Below are 22,345 nucleotides of genomic sequence, written 5' to 3'. Positions count from 1 at the left end.
TATTACAAGAGGGGATATTACAACTCCAAACCAAAATGGGGGCCGAAGCCAGTCTCCCTACTATGCTAGCTGGCCTTACTAGCATCCCTGGCTTATGTAAGGCTGAAGTGAAATTCATGACCTCATTCATGTATGGTAGGCAAACCCTCTAGCAACTGAGTAACATTCCCAACCCAATCTTCTAGACATTTTAAACAGTAGGCTTTTAAAAATGAGGTCATGGGTGATATCACACCCCTGTAATGCCAGTAACTGGGAGGTGGAGACAGGAGAACCAGGAATATTTAAGGCCATCTTTGGGTATGTAATGAGTCTGAAGCCAGCCTGGGCCACATGAGACACTGTCTCAAACGAGATTCTATTTCTGAATTGTCAGTTGCTGATGCACAAAGTTGCCTTCCTTCTCCTAAGTAGAAACTGTTTCAAATGTGGAGGAGTGCCCGAAGGTAATATTTTTGTGAACAAGGATATATATCTGCTTCTCACTCTTAGCAAATCTACTATGTGGCCTTGTGTTCCTTAAATTTAGTTATGTTTGTTTTATTATTTTATTGATATTATTATTACTAATGATGTGTGAGTGTGAGTGTGTGTGTGTGTGTGTGTGTGTGTGTGTGTGTGTGTGTGTAAGCACCTATGTGTCCCAACACAAGTGTGGATGTCCTGGATATCCTTAGGAGTTGATTCTCTTCCATGGGCTCCAGGTTTTTGGGCATGTTTGTGTTTTTAGCTGCTGAGTTATCTTACTGGATCTAGTTATGCCTGTTATAATCCAGGCTCATGGACCTGATACCCTATTCTGACCTCTGTAAGTATCAGGCACACATGGTGCACAGACACATATGCAGATAAAACATTCATACACACAAAACAATAAGAATTTATAGGGGCCAGAGAGATGGCTTCGTGGTTAAGAGCACCTGAGGCTAAGACTCAGTTCCCAGAGCCTCTTCTGACCTCCAGACACACATGAGGTATACATATATGTACACACAAAATACACAATAAAGTTTAAAAGCCTAAAGAAATCTGTCTATCTATTATCTCTCTCTATCTATCTATCTATCTATCTATCTATCTATCTATCTATCTATCAATTATCTATCTATCTATCTATCTTCTGTCTATCTATCCATCTATCATCTATCTATCTATCTATCTATCTATCTATCTATCTTATGTGCATGGAGTGAGGGACCCACAAACATGTCAAGGAACATGGAGAGGGCAAAGGACAACTTGTGGGAATTGGTTGGGAATTGGTTTTCTCCCTCTACCGCATGGGATTATTGAACTCCGATCCTCAGGCCTGGCAGCAGGCATCTTTACCGGCTGAGCTGTCTTGCCACCTTGTGGTCATTGTTGACATTTTGTTTTGCCAGTCTAGTTCTTTGAGACAGGTCTGTGTAGATAACCCAGGCTGGCCTTGAGCTTCCAATACCTCTCAAGTTCTGGAATGTAGACCTGAGCTACCATGTCTAACCAAAGAACCATTGTTTAGTTGGCCTGTAGGTCTGAGATGGGAAGTCTGTGATAGATATGGGCAACTCCTGAAGGTCTTTCTTGGTGTCTTATCTTCATGACTTCCTCAAATGCTAACTAGCTCTTGGCGGTCTTCCTCAAAAAATATCTTTAACATACATTAGGTTTTCAATACCTGGGCGCCTGGGGAACTCATTCAAGCCCCTGCAGACATCTTTACACTTTTTGTCACGTGGATGAACAGTGGGTCTAACCTTGGTCTTTGCACGGGTTATGCCTCCACTGACCAGTTTACAATGCCACAATTTTTCTTTTGTTTTCAAATATATGCAGATCTTCCTGTCTTAGTTAGAACAGAACACTGTGATCAAAGCAACCTGCGGAGGAAGGGATTCATTTCATTTTATAACACGCAGATCACACTCCATCGCTGAGGGAAGTCGGGACTTAGAGGCAGGAGCCGAGACTGGAGCCATGAAGGAGTACAGTCTATGCACCGCTTTGCTCCCGCCCTCCCGTGGCCTGCTTTGTCTGCTTCTTATACCAGTTAGGCAACTGCCCAGGGGTGCCACCAACCACACTGAGAGGGGCCCTCCCACATCAATCAGTCATCAAAGTGCTGCCCCCACAAGTTTACCAACTAGCAACAGAGGCATTTTCTCAAGTAAGACTCCCTCTTCCCAATCACTTCTAGGTCTGCGCCAAGTCGACAAAACCCAACCAACACACCATTCTAGGCTCAGTAGCCATATTTAAAAACTCTCGAAAGGGCTGACTGAGGTTGGATATGGAAGTATGTGTCTGTAATTCCAGCACTTGGGAGCTGGAGGCAGGAGGATCCGGAGTGGATTATTAGTAAGGAGTCTCTAGAGGAGCAGAACTGATAGGGGAAAATCTATATGTGATTGTTTAAATCAGTTTACATAGAAGTAATAACACCCAAGGGGCTGAGACTCTGGGAGTTGCTCCGTCCTAGAGGTGGGGTGCCTCCACAGTCAGGTGGCTCCACAGTGACTGTCTCACATTAAAGAGGTCCAGAATCCCAGAGTTGCTCAGTCCCTGAGGCTGGGAGCCTCCACATTCCCTATTTTGTGCCAAACCCTGAAGGGTTCCTGGTGAGCAGCTGATCCTTGGGCATCATGAGTGTGTGGAAATGCTGATTTTGGTGTCCCTGAAGGAACCTGCAGCTTCTACTATGGGGAAAGTTAGCTTGGCAAAAGGGAAGGCTAAGAGAGCCGGAGGCCAAGCAAGCAAAGGCTCTTTCTCTACCACACCCATTTTATCTGCGCTGCTCCCAGAAAGTTCGCCCACATATGGGATGGGTTTTCCCAATCACTTACAATTCCTCAATTGAGGTTCCCTTCTCAAGTTGACATTAATCCGACCTTCACCCAAAGTTCAAAGTCATCCTTAGCTATATAGCCAATTTGAAGACAGCCTGGGCTACAGTGGACCATATATATATATGGTGTGGGGTCGGTTAGCTGTTAGAACATTTGCCTAGCATACTTGAAGCCCTAGGTTTATGTTAAGAAATTTGTGACCCCTGGAAAAAGACCATAGACAATCCAATTGTAATTAAAAGGTTTATTGATTAGCTGCTAGCAGGATAAACAATCTCTGAGCCAAATTCGAGGCTACAGTAATGGAGGCCTATGGGGAAGAACTTTAAACGGGGAAAACCACGCAAAGACCTTCGATATCTATACAAGCCAGTGGTTCTATTCTGCCAAGTTAAGTGATTAAGGCGACTCAAAGCAATCTTTGGGTATCTACATAAGCAAGTTACAGAAGCAGAAAAAGCAGCTAGTCATAGCATAACAAATGGAGAGTCAAGGTTACTGAGAACTTACTTTCCAGAGGCTGGTGGGTACCAAGATGGATGCCTAGCTTATGGCTCTTCTTCAGTCACAACATTGCAAGAATACACTTACAAACTCAGGAGATGGAAGCAGGAAAAATGAGGAGTTCAAGGTCATCCTTGCCTACGCAGCGCATTCGAGGCCAGTCTGAGCATGGGATACACAGGAGGAGGGACTTCTGAGGTCTCACCTCTCTGTAAGGATGTGTTTGCAGTTAAGTTGGTTGGTGGAGGACAGAGAGACATTTTCTTCAGTTGTGTGTCCCCAGGTAAGGTGCTCATACTTCTGTAAATAACCCAAATGACTCCACTGGGTCACACACACACACACACACACACACACACACACACACACACACACACACAGAGAGAGAGAGAGAGAGAGAGAGAGAGAGAGAGAGAGAGAAGAAAGAGGGTAGTTAATTAAGGGAAAGAAACGGCATAGTGGGAAGTGGAGTGAGGCAGAAAGGGTACTGGACAGAGAGTGAATATGGACAAATTATATTATGGACATGTTTGAGAACCATACTGCTTTCCACAGAGGCTACACTACTTTGTATTTTCAACATTATTGCCCAGGGATTTTCATGTTTCTACATCCTCACAAACTCTCTCTAGCCAAGGCTGGCCTGGGACTCAAGACAATCTTCTTGTCAAATCTTCCCAAGTGATGACAGTGTAGGCAGAAAGCATCACACGAGGCTTCTGTTATATTATTGATGAAAGACGCTATGTTCTTCTTGGTATTTGCCATTTATATATATATATATTTATATTTATATTTATATTTATATTTATATTTATATTTATATTTATATTTATATTTATATTTATATTTGAGACAGGGTCTCACTATGTAGCTCTGGCAGTTCTGGAACTCACCATGTAGACCAGGCTGGTTTCAAACTCATAGAGATCGCTTTGCCTCTGCCTCCAAGAGTGCTGGGATTAAAGGTGTATACACCATCTCTGCCTGTCTTAGGTTGGGTTTTGAGGCAGAATATTGCTATATAGCCCAGGCTGGTATTGAACTTTCGATCCTCCTGCCTCTGCCTACTGAGTTCTGGGACTGAAGGCATGCACTGCCACACCTGGCTTTCCTACTGCTGCTGGTGGTTTTGTTTTATTTTTCACTAATGCCTGGTGATGCTAGTGTTCCCATGGTTACAGAGTCATTCTATCATTTCTTTGAAGACGTGTCTGTTCCAGCTCAAGTGAAGTTGTTTGTTTTCTGATGTCGGGCTGTCTGTATTCTTACCAGCTAGATGACTTACAAGAATTTCCCTCCCAGCCTGTGGATGCCTTTTCACTCTATTGATAGTATCCTTTTGAAGTGGGTTCTTTGGAAGCCATGGAACTTTTCTTGGCTCTTAGTAACTTTAACTCAGTGTCTTAGATAGGGTTTTATGGCTGTGAACAGACACCATGACCAATGCAAGACTTACAAAGGACAACATTTAATTGGGACTGGCTTACAGGTTCAGAGGTTCAGTTCATTATCATCAAGGTGGGAACATGGCAGTGTCTAGGCAGACATGGTTCAGGAGTTGCTGAGAGTTCTACATCTTCACCTGAAGGCTGCTAGCAGAATACTGACTTCCAGGCAGCTAGGATAAGGGTCTTAAAGCCCACCCCCACAGTGACACACCTACTCCAACAGGGCCACACCTCCTAAAAGTGCCACTCCCTGGACTGAGCATATGCAAACCATCGCACCCAGGTACCTAGGGTGCTGGATGACCTTGGTTGCCAAAGCTGTCCTGAGCCAGTGGCACCTGGGCTCATTGTCTCAGAAGAACAAGAAATGTAGACAAGGAGAGAGTAGAACGACCATACATCTGTTAAGAAAAGGGGAAAGACCTCCTAGAGTGAAGAACACCCTCATGCCTCCCTCCCCTGTGGTCTTTCACGGGTGTCATGGTGGGAGCTGAATGCAGAGTGAGGTAATCTTTATTAGGACTGGTCATTTCGAGTGCATCCTGGCCTGAAATTCTGAAACGGTGAGACGTCCACATGCACTACAAAGCTCTCTTGGCTCCACTAAGGAACTCCCTGTGTCCTGGAATGATCTTGAACCTCTGCTCTTTCTTCCTCTGCCTTCCAAACGCACCACCATGTCCAGCTCGTCAACCTCATCCTTTTACGCGTGGAGACCCAGTTCCCCCAATGCGCTGGAGTTTGGTTGTATTTCATTTGAGATATTTGCTTTCTGGAAGAATTTGCTTCTGGAATCCACAACCCATCTTCCTTGGCATCATGGTTCCCAGGCTTGTGTCCAAGACCCCCAGTGACAAGAAGCTAACATTTGGATCCATCAGGATTGCCCCTGGTAGGACAATCATAGCACATAGCAAGGTCTTTACTCTGGGCCCAAGTTTTTGTCCCAGCTCTTGATTCCAGCTTGCTCTTTGGGATCATTGGAACCAGCAAATTCCATTTTTGTTTTTGTTGTTTTGCTTTGTTTTGTTTTATTTTTTTTTAAGACAAGGTTTCTCTTTGTAGCACTGGCTGTCCCTAACTAGCCTTGAACTCAGAGATCCCCCTGCTTTTTCCTCTCAAGTGCTGGAATTAAAGGTGTGTTCACTGTTAACCACTGCTAGGCTAACAGTGAATTCCTGTTTCCTAAGAAAAGCCTTGTTTTGCATTTCTGGAATAAGACTCAGGACTTTTCATGTGCTGGGCGAGCCGTCTGATGAGCTACAGCCTCAGACCCGTTTTGAACCCACACATAACTGCATGCTGGCACCTGCCTGCCAGGTGTAAGAAGGCTTATCACGTTTGCTCCACAGAGCACTCTATAAAGGGGCCCTATTGTTGCGTCCTATCTCGTAGGAGGAGCAAATAAGATCTGAAGAGCTTGTAACTTGCCCAGGATCAGACAGTTCAAAGGCCCCAGCCTCAGCACTTAGCTGAACTGCCTCTCTGCAGCTGATAGCACCTAGCCCGGGTCTCTCTGCTCCTTCAGTTACTCTCCAAAGGGCACAACTTTTACAGCCTGTCCTGTCTGTCCTAAGTGTCCCTCCTAAAATTAAAGCTTGATGCCAGTGTCCATATATGGTCACTTCAGGACAGTGTGCAGGGGAAGGGGCGTTGAAGCTCTTGACTGAGCACTGGGTTCTCATGAGTGACACTTGACAGAGAGCTGGAGTAACTGTCTCCAAATAAAACCGAGGGCTATGTTACATCACCTGCCCTTCCAAGCCACCCTGGGATAGATGTCTAACCTGTGGAAAGGATGGGGCTCATACTCTTATTCAAAGACACTTAGGTGATGGTTGTGTTTTGTTTCTTTGCTTTAAGTCTGTCTCGTGTGGCCCATGCCTGCCGCCCTTTGCAGCTCAGCCTGGCTTTGAACTCTTGACCCTCTTGCCTCAGCTACCCTGGTTCTGGGATCACAGGTGTGTGCCACAATGGCCAGATGGTGTTTGGATCTCAATAGGGTCATTGTTTTGCAGCTGACATCTTTGTAGCATTCACAGTGTGCCAGATACAGTTCTAGCCCTTTATCTATAGGAACACCAATAATCCCCACCATCGCCCATAGCCTACACATTTACTGTTTCCAAGTAAGAAAACAGACCCTGGGCTGGGGTGCGGGGCGGTGGTAGAGCACATGCATCAGGCCAAGGGCACAGAGGCCTTGAAAGGCACGTAATGTTGAGTCAGGATGTAACAAAATGGTTTATTTCATTATGATTATTTTTATTACTTTCTAATTAGGAAACGATATCCTACTTGATAAGAATAACGTTTCCTTTGAAAATAAATCCAGGACCTGGAGATGTAGCCCAGTCAGTCAGATGCTTGCTTGCCTAGTGTGTTCCAGAACCCCATAAAAACTGAACTAACGACACATTCTTGTAGCTTTATAGAATACAGGAGGGATCAGAAATTCATGGTCATTCTTGGATGCATAGCAAGTTTGAGCCCAGTTTGTGTTACGTGAGAGCCTACCTCAAAAAAAAATTTTTTTAAGACAGTAAAATAAACCTAAGTAAAAAAGAAATGACCATTGCAAGAGAGATTGTATTTGGTAACATTAGAGGTGGTTTTCAGATATGATAAGAGTTCTTGGGAAAACCCGAGATGCGTTGAGAAGTCCCATCTGATTAGGTATGTTCTGTGACAAAACACCTCCAAGACTGGTTCCATTAGCGGGGGTCTAAGTCCCTTATAGTGCATGTCCCGCTTTGGTCAGCAGAGGGCGCTCTTCACCGTGGTGACTCTACCCATCTTTGTTTCTGTAAAGAAGCACCTAGCCTCAAGGCTTCGGACTGGGGTTGGCACCACTTGCTTTTCCTCTCATGTCACTGGCCGAGACAAGGGTCACAGTCACATCCAGAGAACAGAGCAACTATGAGGCTATCCCCCTGCCTAAAAGCAAAGTAGTCCAATGTGAATAGCCCCGATAGACTAGGAGCAGACTGATCCAGAGAGGTGGGTTGGGCCAGGGCCCTTCGTTTTGCCTGTACTTACCCACCAACCGCCTGCTCGTGGTCTTCAAGCCCCTGTTCCTAGGGAAGGAAGATGAGCCTGGCAGTCTCTCTCTGAACGGGTACCTCGTGATTTCTTCATTGACTGGCCAGACAATCTAGGATCTAAAGGGAGTTGAACTGGGGCTAGGGTTTGTTTTGAAAGGACATTGGGGAGCACGGGGCAGGGTAGGTATCTGGAAAGGGGAGGAAGAGAAGGGGAGGAGCCACTGCTGAGAACCTTGCCCGAAACTACTTTTTTGCTCCTTCTACAGTGTGGGTACCAGGGATGGAGCTGAGGTCACCAAGTGCCTCGCCCTGCCGAGCGTCTGCTATTCCTCACCTTTTATTTTTCTTTTTTAAAGATTTATTTATTTTACGTATATGAGGACACTGTAACTGACTTCAGACACACCAGAAGAGGGCATCAGATCTCATTACAGATGGCTGTGAGCCACTATGTGGTTGCCGGGAATTGAACTCAGGATCTCTGGAAGAGCAGACAGTGCTCTCAACCGCTGAGCCATCTCTCCAGCCCTGTACCTCACCTGTTCATTTTGTGTATTATTGGCATGTGCATATGCATATATGTGGGCAAGCATGGCAATGTGGAGCACAGATAACTAGTGAGAGCCAGCTCTGTCTTTCTGCTGAGTCCCTGGCAAACATCTTTATTCACTGATCCACATTGTTGGTCCCTTGATGAATTCCTTTTCTTCTTTTCTTTGTTGACATGGTTTCATTTAGTGCAAAGCTACACGTAAACTCACTATGTAGCCAAGGATGGCCTTGAATCCCTCATCTTCCTGCCTCCACTTTTTTTTTTGGAGACAGGGTTTCTCTGTATAGCCCTGGCTGTCCTGGAACTCACTCTGTAGACCAGGCTGGCCTCGAACTCAGAAATCCGCCTGCCTCTGCCTCCCGAGTGCTGGCTGCCTCCACTTTTTAAGGGCTGGCGTTTTAAAGCATTTGCCACCATGCCTTGACTAAATAATTTATGATTCTCAGGCTGTTTACTTCACTCTGCAAAAAAACCCTCTCCTGTAATATAGAGTTGTTTTCACTAATTGTCAACTATCTACTAGACACTTAATGACGTTCTCTTCATGTATGCATGTGTCGGGGAAGGGTGTTACACAATGATCACATGGAGGTCAAAGGGCAGGGGTCACCTCTCCTCCTTCCACCGTGTAGGTCCTGGGGATTGCATCCGGGTCATCAGGCTGAGAGGCAAGCACGTTTACCTGATGAGCTCACGAGATGAGCTCACGAGCTCACAGTCCGCATCCCCAACAATTTCTCCTCGAAGGCCTCTTCAGCACACTACCAAATTCCTATTAGTTGCATCTTCTTTGTTTCATTTGGACCTGTTCAGGGTTTGGGGTGTACTATGAGGAATGCAGCCAGCGGGCATCTCCACATCGGGGGGCTGGAGAAATGTAAGTAGATTATCTCCAAGTAGCTGAACACGGGGCCATTTCAAGCTGACATTCTGGAAAGACGGGGCAGAGACAGAGAATGCAGGTTGAGGAAGGTACAGAACTCACACACTGTGTGGGAGAGCGGCCAGTCTGGAGCAGAAGATCTAGTCTCACACCAGGGTGTGGCAACAATAGTTAGCAGAAAGGGAGTGTGCAAAGGCCCTGAGACAGGAAGGAGAAAGGGAGGAAAGAGATGAGGTTGAAGCTGTGGGATACAGCGACAACATCTCTGTGGCAGGAGTCTTGTGAGCTTTATAAATGGCACTTCTCTTTATAAAGACATTCTCTTCCTTAGATGTGTACGTGTGTATGTATGTATGCATTGGGAAAGGTGCTCTACAGTGATCATGTGGAGGTCACGTGGAGTCGCTTCTTTCCTTCCACGATGTGAGGCCTGGGGATTGAATTCAGGGCATCAGGCTGAGAGGCAAGGACACTGTAAAAGTTTAATGAGGGAAGAGATCGGAGGCAAGGTATGTTTGCGCATGATCACGGCCCAGCTCTGGGTGAAGAGTAGACGGCACGGGAGCAGAGTGGGCAAGGGAGAGTTGTGCACAGATTTCTGCTGGCTTCCAGAAAACATGGTGACTGCACCCAAATTGGCTATAGTGGAGCAGGGGAAACATTCTAGCTAGTGTCAGGGATAGCGTAAACTGAGGGGCTTTTTTTTTTTTTTAATGAAGATGGAGGTAGATATGTCATGTGGTGGTGGTGGTGGTGGTGGTGATGTTAAGAACTTAGGAACAGAATAAGTCATCCTACTGGACAAAGCTCCCAGTGTGTTTAACATGAGCCTAATTAACAGAGCTAATTTCACTCATATCTCCATGCTAACTTTTATTTATTTTTATTTAAATATTAGCACACATGTGTATGTGTGCATGTGTGTGTGGTGTGTGAATATGCGAATGTTTGTGTGTATTTATTTTTCTGCCACGTATGTTGGAGACATGGAGGCCAGAAGAGGGCATCAGATCCCCTGGAGGTACTGCTGTGAGCTAAACCGTAGGTGCCGGGAACCCATCTAGGGTTCTCTGCAAGTAAGCTCTGTTCACCACCGAGCCTTCTCTACAGCTTCCATATCAACTTTTATGATGAGGGAGTGTTATTTAATGTTATGAATACCATTCTAAATGACGGTGTGTGCAAATAAAGGCTTTCGTTTGATGCCAGCACAAGCCTGGGAACTTCCTCAAAGCCGCCCGCACACTGGCTCCTGGGGTTGGAGCCTGAACTTTCGGAAATGCAGAATAGATTTTTTTTTTTTTTTTTTTTTAAATCTCGCATTCTGGTTGGTGCAGTGGCAGCGGGCTGTGACTAGATTACAGTATGGCCTCCTGGGATGTACGTGAAGTACATCCCAGTCTTGAGCGCCAGTTCCCACGTTGGCCACGAGGAGGAGCCCTCGAAGGCCAAATCGCTATGCTGGATGCGATCAAGAGGAAGATTTTCTGTAGCCCTGAGAGGAGCTGCAATCGCGGGACGCGACAGGGGTAGGCCAGAAGAGGATATCAGGACGCTGAGCTCTGTTAGGTGGCTACGCTTCTCTGCACAGCTCCTTTGGCCCCTTTCCTCTGGCTCTCAGCCCCGCTGAGGACATTGGCTGACCTGGGGGGTGGGACCACGGGTTTACGCAGGATTGCAAAGGCTCAGATCCAAGGTGTAAAAAAAATGCACATTCTAGCAAGTGACTCAACAGCCAGCAGCCCCCTGCCCGTCCCTCACTAAGTACCATGCGCATTAAGCTTATCCTAACAACGCCTCACGAGGGTGTAAAATTGTCTCCTCGCAGGAGAGGGCCATCTTATCCAGAGGCCAGGCCCCCTGACCACGAGGTGCTGTCATCTCTCTCAGCTTCCTTGTTCTGGGCAGCTGATCACTATTTAAAATTTACTTCTCTTTTTAATTTACCTCCCTTACTGCCTGATATGCCAGGCTGAGAATGCAGTTGCCAGACACAGCCTCAGCTCTCAGTTACATCTGGGACGGGATAAACCACACCCTTCCTTAACCTTTTTAATTTAATTTATTTTATTTTATTTTTGGGGTTGTTTTGTTTTGTTTGTTTGTTTGTTTGTTTTTGGTTTTTTGTTTTTGAGATAGGGTTTCTCTGTGTAGCCCTGGCTGTCCTGGAACTCACTCTGTAGACCAGGCTGGCCTCCAACTCAGAAATTCACCTGCCTCTGCCTCCCAAGTGCTGGGATTAAAGGCGTGCACCACCACCACCAGCCTTTTTTTTTTTTTTTTTTTTAATTTATTGTGCGTGTAAGGGTGTGTGGGTGACCACAGTCTCCTGGGGAGGTCAGAGATAACTTGTCGGGTGGGTTCCTAAGCCACCAGAGTCAGGCTAGGGGACAGATGCCTTTACCTGCTGAGCCATCCCTTATTTTTTAAGTATAAGTATGTCATTATGGAGGATATACTTATGCTACAAAGTACAATATGGTTGTCTGAAGTTACAGTCCCACTGGATGTTTTTATTTTCGTTGCTGACTACAATCCTGTAAGGGAAGGCTCTCTCCCCCTGTCTTCCTTGCTCCATCTTCCACCTCCACAGTAACGGTGCTGATAAGTGAAAATGCTTGGATGGGTGGATTCCTTCAATCCTTCACTCATTTATTCAGGCAACATATTTACTTTAAGCACCTGTTGGGTCCCTGAAAAACCATGGTAGGCAGGCAATCCAAAGGAGGAGGCAGTCACCATGACAGACACTATGGTAAATATAGTGTATACGCTCTGGGGGCTGGGAAGGAGCAGGGGAGGAGGAGTCCTCAACCCCACCCAGGTCATCAAGACTTTTCCTGGAGAAAAGCAACCAAGATGAGACACGGAGCCCCGCAGGCCTGTCAGAGAGCAGGACCTGTGGGGTCCTGGAGGCGCCTGGGGAGGGCGTGTGAAGTGTTATCAGACCATCATTCACACTCACTGGGTGGGTTTATTCGCTTCCAGACCCCTGAGTGAAGCCAGGGCAGCTTTGCTGTACTCGTATATGGGGAAACTGAGGCCTGGAACGTGAAGTGCCTGGCTTGGGCTAGACTGGGAAGGGAAGGTAGAGCTTCCAGCCCAAGTCCTACAGACTTGGAAGGGAGGCCTTGAACTCTGCTAGAAAAGCTACTTTACTGATGACCAAGGCTCCCAAAAGAAAGCAAGGGACCTGGGGCTCAAGAGGAGAACAGGACTCTCTCTACCAATGTGGCTGCTCCCAGCTTAGCAGGAGAGCATGAAGAGACAGCAAGAGGTCTTTGCAGGTTCCCAAGTGCAGCCTCTGTGCCTCTCACGCCTATCTAGGTTGGGCCTTCAGGCCCCTTGTGGAGGCCTATAGCTGATTACTCCCATGGGTCCTGGGAAGGTCTTTGGTCTCCATGGTGACCACTTCCCAATGTCCCCGAAATCTCATTGTGACCAGTATTAAGGGATTAACTCGGCAGCAGCCCTCACAGGGTCTTGGGTACCAGAGTGGCAGCAGGAAGTGGTTCAAGGATGAAGAGCTTGCCCACCGTGTGTGACCCCATAGGACTAGGAGGAGGATGTCGGACAGGGGCCAGGGGTTCCTGCAGATCACATCAGGTATGCTCTTGAGTTCATGTCTGTCCAGAAGGGAGCCCAGGGAGGTAGAAGAGAGACCAGGGACTCAGGGAGAAGCTTAGAATTCAGGGCATGTGGAGATCTTTAGTCTCAGCCCCTAACTCAGCCCAGAAGGACAAGGGTACCTGATGGGTAGAGGACATTTGATCAAAAAAAATATATGTATGCATACATATATATATATATAGAGAGAGGACATTTGATCAAAAAAAATATATGTATGCATACATACATATATATATATATAAGGTCCAGATCCCCAATGACTCTTTGGGGGTACTGCAAGGCTTATCAGCCATCTCATCTTCACTTTGCGGTTGGGGAAACTGAGCCAGAGAGAGGCAAGTGAGCCATTTAAAGTCAGGAAACTGAAGCAGGTGAAGAATTCAGAGGGGACCTCATGGTGATCTAAACAGAGCACTGTTAAACGAAACAAGACAAAACCTGCCGTCACTTCTGTCTTGAACTCCACGTTGCCCACCGTGTCTTCAGGAGCCAGAGGCAGCCTGTCTGACTGGCCCTGCTTTCTCCTCAAGAACTGGAGGCAGCCTGTCTGACTAGCCTGTTTCTCCCCTCCTGACCTTCCCAGATCTTTGCCCGCTCACCCTGAGGCCGGCAGAGAGTTCTAGACAGTCTCCACAGGGCTGGAGGGCACAGAGCCAGGACTATGCCATCCCAGGGGACAATTAGTCTCTGGGTCCCTGGTTTGGCACCTTGCTCACCTTTTAGCCTCTCTGGGGATTTCAGACCCCAAATGCCCTGGCAATCCAGCAACCAGGAGGGAAATTTAAGCCCCAGGGGCTGGGGACGCAGCTGGTAGAGCACTTGCTTGCTTGCCTACCGTGGGTGAAGCTCTGTTTTCTGTATTCAGCACTGAATAAAGCAGACCCGACGGTGCACACCTGTAATCCTAGTATTTAGAAAGTACAGTCAGGAGGACCAGAAGTTCAAGGTCACTCTCCACTAGTTAGCGAGTTTAAGGCCAGCCTAAGCTACATATATAAAACCCTACCAAAAAATAAAAATCTGAGATTTGACTCCCTGGGAAACGGAGGCTCCCTGACTGAGCCGGCTCTTCCTTAGCCAAGGCTTGCCCCAAAGGTGTCAGATAACCTACTGACCACCACAGAAAATGAGAAAAGCAAAGTTCAGGACAGCGAGGAGGCTGCGTGACAACACAAGAGTACAAAGGTCATGGACATATCTGCAAGGCTCCTGTAACGCTTGGAAGACAAGAAAAACTAAGAAATGGCCCCAAACGGTACAGAAGTTGGGAGCAGTGATGGACAGAGTCAGGGGAAGCGAGTCTCAACAGGTACCTTCTTATACTTTTATTTTGAAACACAGCAATGCAGCAAGGACATCAGATGAAAGGCTTCAACAAATGAGGTAAAATAGTAAATAAGAATAATCATTTTTAACTACCCATACTGCCATAGCGACGGATGTGCAGAGCAGATTACAACGCATGTCCTCTGAATTAGTTCCAGGTCATTTCATCCTTGACCTGGAAGCCAATATGCTGTTGCCAATAATAACAGCAATAGCCATCGGTGCCTGGAATTGGAGCTGTCCACAAACTGGAGATGGAGCCAGGTGTGGTGCAAACATCACCCATGAGTCAGCATTCTGACTTGGAGAGGAAGTTATCACCGACCCACCTAACAGATGGGGACACTGAGCCTCAGCCAAAGTTTGACCTGTACACAGTCAAACCTGGACCCCTATTAACGTATTTCCAGTCTTCCCTGACCCAGCAGAGGTTCAGAATTCTGACGACCCACCAGATTTCTCGGGAGATCTCCAGCATCTAGCACTGTGCCTCCCATTGCAAGATTTTTGTTTTGAGATAGAGTGTAACTACATAAGCCCAGGCTGGCCTTCCTCTCAGCGGGATATAGCCCAGGTTGGCTTGGAATTCCCAATTCTCCTGCTGTGATTACAGATGAGTGCTACCTTGCCTGCCTGGCTATGCAACCCCGAGATTTGCCTGTTGGTTTGTGACAGGGCTTGGGAATCACTGTTTTATCTGTCCCTTTTTGTTCCCTGTGTGGAGCCGGGGCATGACCGGGGCCTGTCACATGCTAGGCAAACATTCTACCACTGAGCCATACTCCAGCACAAGGCCTTTCAAAAGTGGTTCCATTTGGTGTTAGCCAGAATGAACCTTCAGCTCGGTTTCCCATATGAAAATCAAAGACCAAAGAGGGAAATGGCTTTTCTAAGGACCAGGCATGGCTAAGAACAAATTGGGACAAGCTATCCAATGGTTTACATGGACTGTTTGCTCAAATAAGAAATTGTATCTCCTTTGGATAGACCAGGCTCTGGGGCTTTGGAACAAGGGCGGGATTTCCACCCCCTGCACCATCCCCCACCTCAGCCTCCTGGACATTTGTGCAATGAGTGACCTGTGCAACTAAACACAGTGATCCTGGCCTGTCTCCGAACGAACTCCCAAATACTTTACCCTGATGACATCAGACAAATCCCTGGGGCCCCTCCGAACAGGAGTCGAGAAGATTAAGGATGACTTCTGAATAGCAGACTCATTCCTCATTCCCAAGACCAGGACTTGGGGTAACAGGGGCTTCCCCTCACCCCTCAGGCCCCACACAGGCCAAGGTCACCCTCACAGAACACAAACAGGGCAGTGGCAGTGGCAGCTCGGATGTCATAAGCCACCTGGCCATAGGCAAACAGAACTCAGGAAACACCGCCCACGGGACCCAAATCCTGGCTTCTACCCTGATCGTTCCCCAGACCATCCGTTCACCAAACCTCTTAAGTTTTTCTTGTCAGAACCTCCCACAATACACTGCTGTCTGTCCAGAGCTGTTTCCATGCCCCTGTGCTGCCGGTTTCTCTTGAGCATTTTCTGTGTTGGGAAAGTTTTGAAAGGATGGGGTAACCTCGGGACCAGGAATACAAGTTCTGGAGTTAGGTTGGATTTGAGCCCGACAACTTATTTCCTATCAACTGTGTGAGCTTGGGTGAAGAACGAAACCTCTCTGGGCCAGCTGTCTTAACAAACCGCTCATGAAAACGCCCAGCATCAGAGCAGCGTGGGAATTCAGGAGCGAAGCTCCTGACACAGATGTCCACGCCATTCATGTCTCTGACACCATTCGTCCTTGTGGGACAATTAGAACTTAGGCATCTTCTCAACTCATGGGGAAGAAACTGAAGCTGAAGGGTCCAGACAGTCTGGGAAGGGCTCTGGCTTCTGTGTGTCTCTAAGGGCCGGATGCTTCCAGAGATAGGACATAGCCAAGGTTAGGAGGTGCCCCTGCCTCACATTTCTGCTGCTGGGACTACTCAGAGACCTACAGGACACAGATGTCATCCCCTAACTTGGGCCTCTGGTGGCTCTCAGAGATCTCAGAGAAAAAGACCTGTCATCTCTGTCCCAGGAGAGCCAGACTATCTATCTAGTATAGCCTGTTCTTGGACAGGCTGCATCCCATCTCTGCCTCCATCTCCCATCTGCTGGGTCTGGGCCAGCACTTTCCCAGCTTGAAAATGAACTATTAAGATCTCACCTAAGAAGGCATCATGTGACACCCCCCCCCTTCTGTGGGAACCCCAGGACCCAGCTCCGAAAGCCTCCGTTTGCATGTCCCCTTAGATTCCCCGGCTTGGACGTTGGAGGTACAAGCCCCTGCTTCACATCCCCCCTTCGGATGTTCCAGCTGCCTTTATCTCCCTGTGGTAACAGAGTAAATATACTCAGGCCCTGGAGCAGGGCACATGCAGGCTGTTGACTCTTGAGCAAAGTCTCCCCTCCGGAGGGCGCAGCACAGGCTGCTGGACATGTGTGGAGAGGCCAATGGCCTCTTGCATAACCCAGGAGGCCTCCTGCCCACCCCGAGGCCTTTTCAGGGTTAGGGGTGAGACAAATTGCAAACTCATGCCCAGTTAATTTTTTAAAGCAAGACCAACAGGCTCAGCAATGATTAGCAGACAGGTAAGTTCATCTTAATCACACTGAGGACAGGGAGGGAGGAAGAGGCTACTGGAGGCCCCAGGGATGGGTCCCAGTTATCAGTTAACCACACAAATGTTTCCTTCTAAAACCGCTGGCCTTCAGCCCCCAACACTCTCATCTTCCTCTCTGAGATTCTGTGGTCAATGAGCAAGCTAGTGGCCAACAGCCATTGAGTGAAGCGACATGTAGCCATCCACAATCCTTGGGATAGAAAAGCGACAGGATCCTCTTTATAAGAAAGAGTTCACATGCCACCACAAATTAGCTTGAAGCAAGTCCCTTCTCCCCTCTGGACTTGGTGAAAAGTCTCAGTTTTGGCCCAATTTCTAACATGCAGCAGGTACCCTTCACTTGAGAGATCCAGGGTCTCCATTTGCCCTATGGGTAGCTTAGGAAGATGTCTTATCCAGTCTGAAGTTCCAGGAGGTCTTGATGGGACTTAGCCATGGTGGGATAGAGAAAGGAGCTCAAAAAGGAGCAGAAAGGCCCAGAGAGGGTACCCACCTGGTTTCAGTTGTTGGCACCAACAAGTATCGGGTTCCAGCTTCAGGAAGAAGTGATCCTCTCAGATAGGAACAGGGGTCCCTGGGTCGTGAACCCCATGGGAGATACAGGATGGCCTGGCAGGTCCTAGCTGCCCAGGACTCCTACCCTCAGGTCTTGGGAGCTGCCAAAGGAAACGGCAAAGCCAGGCCAGTCTCAGGCCAGGTGGCTGCTTGGACTGGAGTTTGGTCAGCAGTTGGGGACCTATATTGTGAGATAGTTAGGACTTTGTCCACAAACTGGAATTTGAAATTTCAAAGGGGCGAACCTGAAGGCCCTACCCCAGAGTAGACATGACTCTTGGCTTCTTGCCCCCACGACTTTTGTTCTTTGTCTTGATAAGTGCAGGTTTCCCCTGTGCTGCACTCTGGGTGGTAGGTGGGGGAGGAAGGAGAGGAGATAGAGGTGAGGTGAGCTCCGAGAGGAGAAGCCAAGGCGCCAGGTGGCCCCAGGGGGCCCCAGGTGACTAGAGGTCTGTAGAATGCCTCTAGACCTGCACTGGGGCCAGATACAGGGCTGAGGCTACTCGGGTTCATGATAACACCCCTGCTGTATGGAGAGCTGGAGCCAGTCCCAACCTCCAGGATTCTGTAGTTATTCCAGTGACCCCCGGTGTGGGGGCAACACAGAGGGAGGGAGCCTCAATCCCGTAGTCAGCTTTGGGCCAAATGGCAGACTCTTCTGTTACACGCTTCATGGCTTTCAGGCTTTTTACTTCATTGAGTCTCCATTTGGTCTTAGAAAGCGAGGATACCCTAGACTTCAGAAAAAATGAGAAGAGTGAAAGGAGTCGGGTTCTTATCATGAGGTGGGAAACACGCTTCCACAGCAAAATGCTAGTACTGCAGTTTGGTTGAGGGGCTGAGGATGTAGCTCAGTCAGTACAGGGCTTAGCTAGCATGTGTGAAGCCCTGGGTTAACTCGGGAACCAGACCTGGTGGGCACATACCTGCAATCCCAGCACTCAGAAGGTAGAAGCAGGAGGATCAGAAATTAAAGTCATCCTTGGCTACATAGATAGCCTAGGCTACATGAGACCCGGTCTCAGAAAGAGTAAGCGAGGGGGGAGGAGATGGCCCAATGTGGCAGGACCCTAAACCTCTGTTCACAGCAGGGCTGTGAGCTCCCCGCCTACCTCTTGGTTAGCTGCCACCTCTTTGGACCATCTTCTTCCCTGCTCAAGTTCCGTCTCCATCTGCAAGATGAAGGAGTTGGGTCTCCAGGTGAGCTCTAAATTCATCTCTTCCAGAGGCTGCTACCCTTTGAGCTGGAGCCTGACCGCTCAAGGAGAAAGGATAGAGAGACGAACAAGTTCCACACTGATGGTATTTAGACTGGGAAATGCCCTACCTAGGCAATCCCTAGACTAGAGGTTCTAATTCCCAAAGATCACGTGGCCAGGGGAGCCAGGAGTTACCAACCAATGGTGACAATCACTACCCGTCGCACACTGTATCTCTGGGCATCCGTAAGGGGGTCCCCACCCTCCTCAGATAGTCAAATTCACAGGTACTTGATATGAGTGACTGCTGCATTGCATATGACCCATACACCATCCGCTGTATTTTCAGTCATCTTCAGATTACATATGCCACCGTGGGAGTGCTATGTAACTAGCTGACTTGTAAGATTAATGTTGTTAAGGAGTCAAGGGAATGTACGGTATAATGGCCAGACAAATGGCGCTTGCCTGTGCCCCAGCTCTCGGGAGGCTGAGGCAGAGGGATGGCTGGAGCCCAGGAACTCAAAGCCGGGTTGGTTAACACAGTAAATCCCATCTTGAATACATCACCCAATTTGAGCCTGCTGAGGTCAGAAATAATACTAATATGATGTGTGTCCATATGTTGTGATTTAGCTTATACAGCTGTGTGTCTATGTATGTGTAGGTTGAGCACGCATGAGTATGTATGTGTATGTGTACTTGGATCTGACATCTATGCCCTCCTCTACCACCTTCCACTTTGCTTGTGGACAGGTTTTCTCACTGAACCTGGGGCTCACTGTTTGCTTAGGTTGAATGGTCTGTGAGCCCTGAGATCCCCCTCCCTCCCCTCCCCCATCTCTGCCTCCTTTTACTGAGATTAGAAACATATAAGCCATGCCAAGGTTTTCATGTGGGTGCCGAAGACTTGAACTCAGGTCCTTGGGCTTGTGTGGCAAGCACTCTACCCACTGAGCCATCTCTCCAGAACTCCTTTATTGTTTTTAAATTAAAAAAGAAAACCTATTTATTATTTGTGGGTAGAGAGAGATAGAGAGGTGGGATGGGGTGGGCACAGCGATAGAGATGTAGATTGAGGGGTGGGCATGATCTCGCTGAAGTCAGAGGACCATGCTTAGGGGTTGGTTCTCTCCTTCTGTGGGTTCAGGAACATGAGCTTCAGATTGCTTGTCCCTGACTCCAGGACCATTAGAGCGCACAGGTGGGACACCCATAGGCCAAGGAGGGCTGCCGGGAGGGTACTGCTTGGAGTCAGCTGAAGGTGGAGGGAATTATGAATGAGACGGTTATGCAGTTTATGATCCATGAATGAGTAGGTTGCAGTGCGTGAGTCGTGACAGGGTGGGACACGGGTGTGGAGCCTGCAGCACTCGATGTGTGCCAGGGTTTGTGTACCTAGCAACACTTCTCACCTGAGCTCTCTTTTCCTCTCGATAGCTCTGTCTATTTGTGATGTGTCCTGGCCAACCCTAGTTCATCACAGACTGTATTTAGTGGATTCTACATCATCATCCATAAAAAGATTCACTGGGTTGCTGCCCTAATAAACCTCTGACTGGCTAACGATCACATTCCGCTTAGGGAATGGTGGAACTGTGTCTTTTCCAGGGAGCAGGACAGATATGCTAAATACTGTAGAGTGGCTGTGGGTGGCTTGTCACCTGCTGTCCCTTTCCACCCAACCCAGCCCTTTGCTAAGTGGAGCCAGAAAGGGCCTGAAAGGGTCCGAAGTCAACCTCAGACCTTTTAGGGATCTGAAGGTGTCAGTTGCAAGCTCCAATCTTTCCTCTCCCTTCTACCAAGAAACAACGGATGAGCCTGGAATCTTTCCCCACCGTAATGAAAGTTGCCCAGAGAAGGAATGAGAACCACAAATCCACTTGAGGAGTGATAGAAATTGTGTGTAATCATGTGCGAATGTCCATGACAGAAGCAGGGCACACCAGGTCAGACTCAGATCACCAAGCTTGCAAGGCGTTGCCTGTCGAGCCATCCTGCGGGCCCCAGAGAGAGTTTCTAAACCCACAGCACTCACCCCTGAGTCTAATATCTTTCTTTCCCACGATTGCCTTCCACCATCTTGTCTCTAGGGACAGGATGGAAAGGACAGAATAAAGTACAGAAACAGGGCATCTGATGGTATCACTATCCTGTTAAGGCTCATCTACACATCCATTCACTCATTCACTCACTCACTCACTCACTCACTCACTCACTCACTCACTCACTCACTCACTCATGCTCTCACTCATTCATTCACTCACTCATTCACTCACTCACTCACTCACTCATGCTCTCACTCATTCATTCACTCACTCATTCACTCACTCACTCATTCACTCACTCATTCACTCACTCATTCATTCACTCACTCATTCACCTTTTACATATTCATGAGTTTCAGTCATTCACTCAGTAATTCACCTGGTCTCCTAGTCACTGACTTTTCTGGTTCATTCTCTCATCCCAGAACAGGCTCTGTTTCTCAGTCTTGCCCTGTGTCGTTACCATGCCCTCTGAATTGCTCTTTCAACTAGCTGAGCAAGACAGGCCCTGAAGCTTCCTAAGGTCCTGCCCTCACACTCAGCCTTCTGTGACTTCCTTTCCCCAGCTAGTGAGAGTCTCAAAAGTGTCAGCAGAGAACACAGAGGGGGACTACACAAAGGGACAGGTGCCCCAGGTCCAGAGTCAAGCCTTATAAAGGATGTAGACAGTGAAATGAACATTTAAAGAAAAAGAGTTTTAAAGGCTAAAAAAAGGTAGGGGCAGGATTGAGAGATGGCTCAGTGGTTAAGAGCACTGGCTGCTTTTTCAGAGGACCAGAGTTTAATTCCCAGCACCCACATGGCAGCTCTGGCAGCTCACAACTGTCTGTAACTCCAATTCCAGGGGATCCAACACCCTCTTCTGGCCTCCATTGGCACCAGGTATGCATGTGGTGCACAGACATACATGCAGGCAAAACACTCATACAAATAGTGTATTAAAAAAAAAAAAAAAACCTTTAAAAGAATGGAATGAATGTTGAGCCATGCAGAGAATTCCACCCCAGGGGGGAAAGGTGGATAGAAAGAAACAGGAAAAGCCGGGCTGGTGGCACACGCCTTTAATCCCAGCACTCGGGAGGCAGAGGCAGGCGGATTTCTGAGTTTGAGGCCAGCCTGGTCTACAAAGTGAGTTCCAGGACAGCCAGGGCTACACAGAGAAACCCTGTCTCAAAAACAAAAAACAAAAAGAAAGAAAGAAAGAAAGAAAGAAAGAAAGAAAGAAAGAAAGAAAGGAAGGAAGGAAGGAAGGAAGGAAGGAAGGAAGGAAGGAAGGAAGGAAGGAGGAGGCAAAAGGGAAGGGGGACCCTATAATGAGAAGATGAATTAGTGGGGCATGGTGGCACATTCCTGTTAATTCCAGCTCTTGGAAGGCTGAGGCAGGAGTGTCAAGAATTTGAGCCCAACCTGGGCTCCATAGCAAGACAAAACGATGGACAAGACAAAACAATGGTTTGGGGGTGAGGCATTAGCTAACACACCTTGACAGTTATTTTTAGATCTTATGTATTACCCAAACTACCCTTTCAGATTGCCCCATGCATTCTAGGAGATGGAAACTGAGGCTTGGAAGGAGAATCATTTACTGTGCGTCACAGTTCTCACAGGGCAGGTGTCTGAGCGGAAGCCCAGGTCTATGGGCTGCAGATCTTGTCTGTGC

At 47.8% G+C, this 22,345-nt stretch overlaps 1 long non-coding RNA gene across 1 annotated transcript; it reads right to left on the bottom strand.

The window, feature by feature from the left end:
- Positions 1-3,054: 3,054 nt before the first annotated feature.
- Positions 3,055-17,791, bottom strand: LOC110308369 (uncharacterized). The gene is made up of 2 exons (XR_015045796.1): positions 17,377-17,791; positions 3,055-9,307 (listed from the first exon to the last, which is right to left on the bottom strand). It is a non-coding gene; the product is annotated as an uncharacterized LOC110308369 (long non-coding RNA).
- Positions 17,792-22,345: the final 4,554 nt, after the last annotated feature.

This window comes from Mus caroli, unplaced genomic scaffold, assembly GCF_978045245.1.
Source record: "Mus caroli unplaced genomic scaffold, Mus_caroli_1 scaffold_2, whole genome shotgun sequence".
NCBI classification, from domain to species: domain Eukaryota; kingdom Metazoa; phylum Chordata; class Mammalia; order Rodentia; family Muridae; genus Mus; species Mus caroli.
This window is presented reverse-complemented; position numbering and strand designations above follow the sequence as displayed.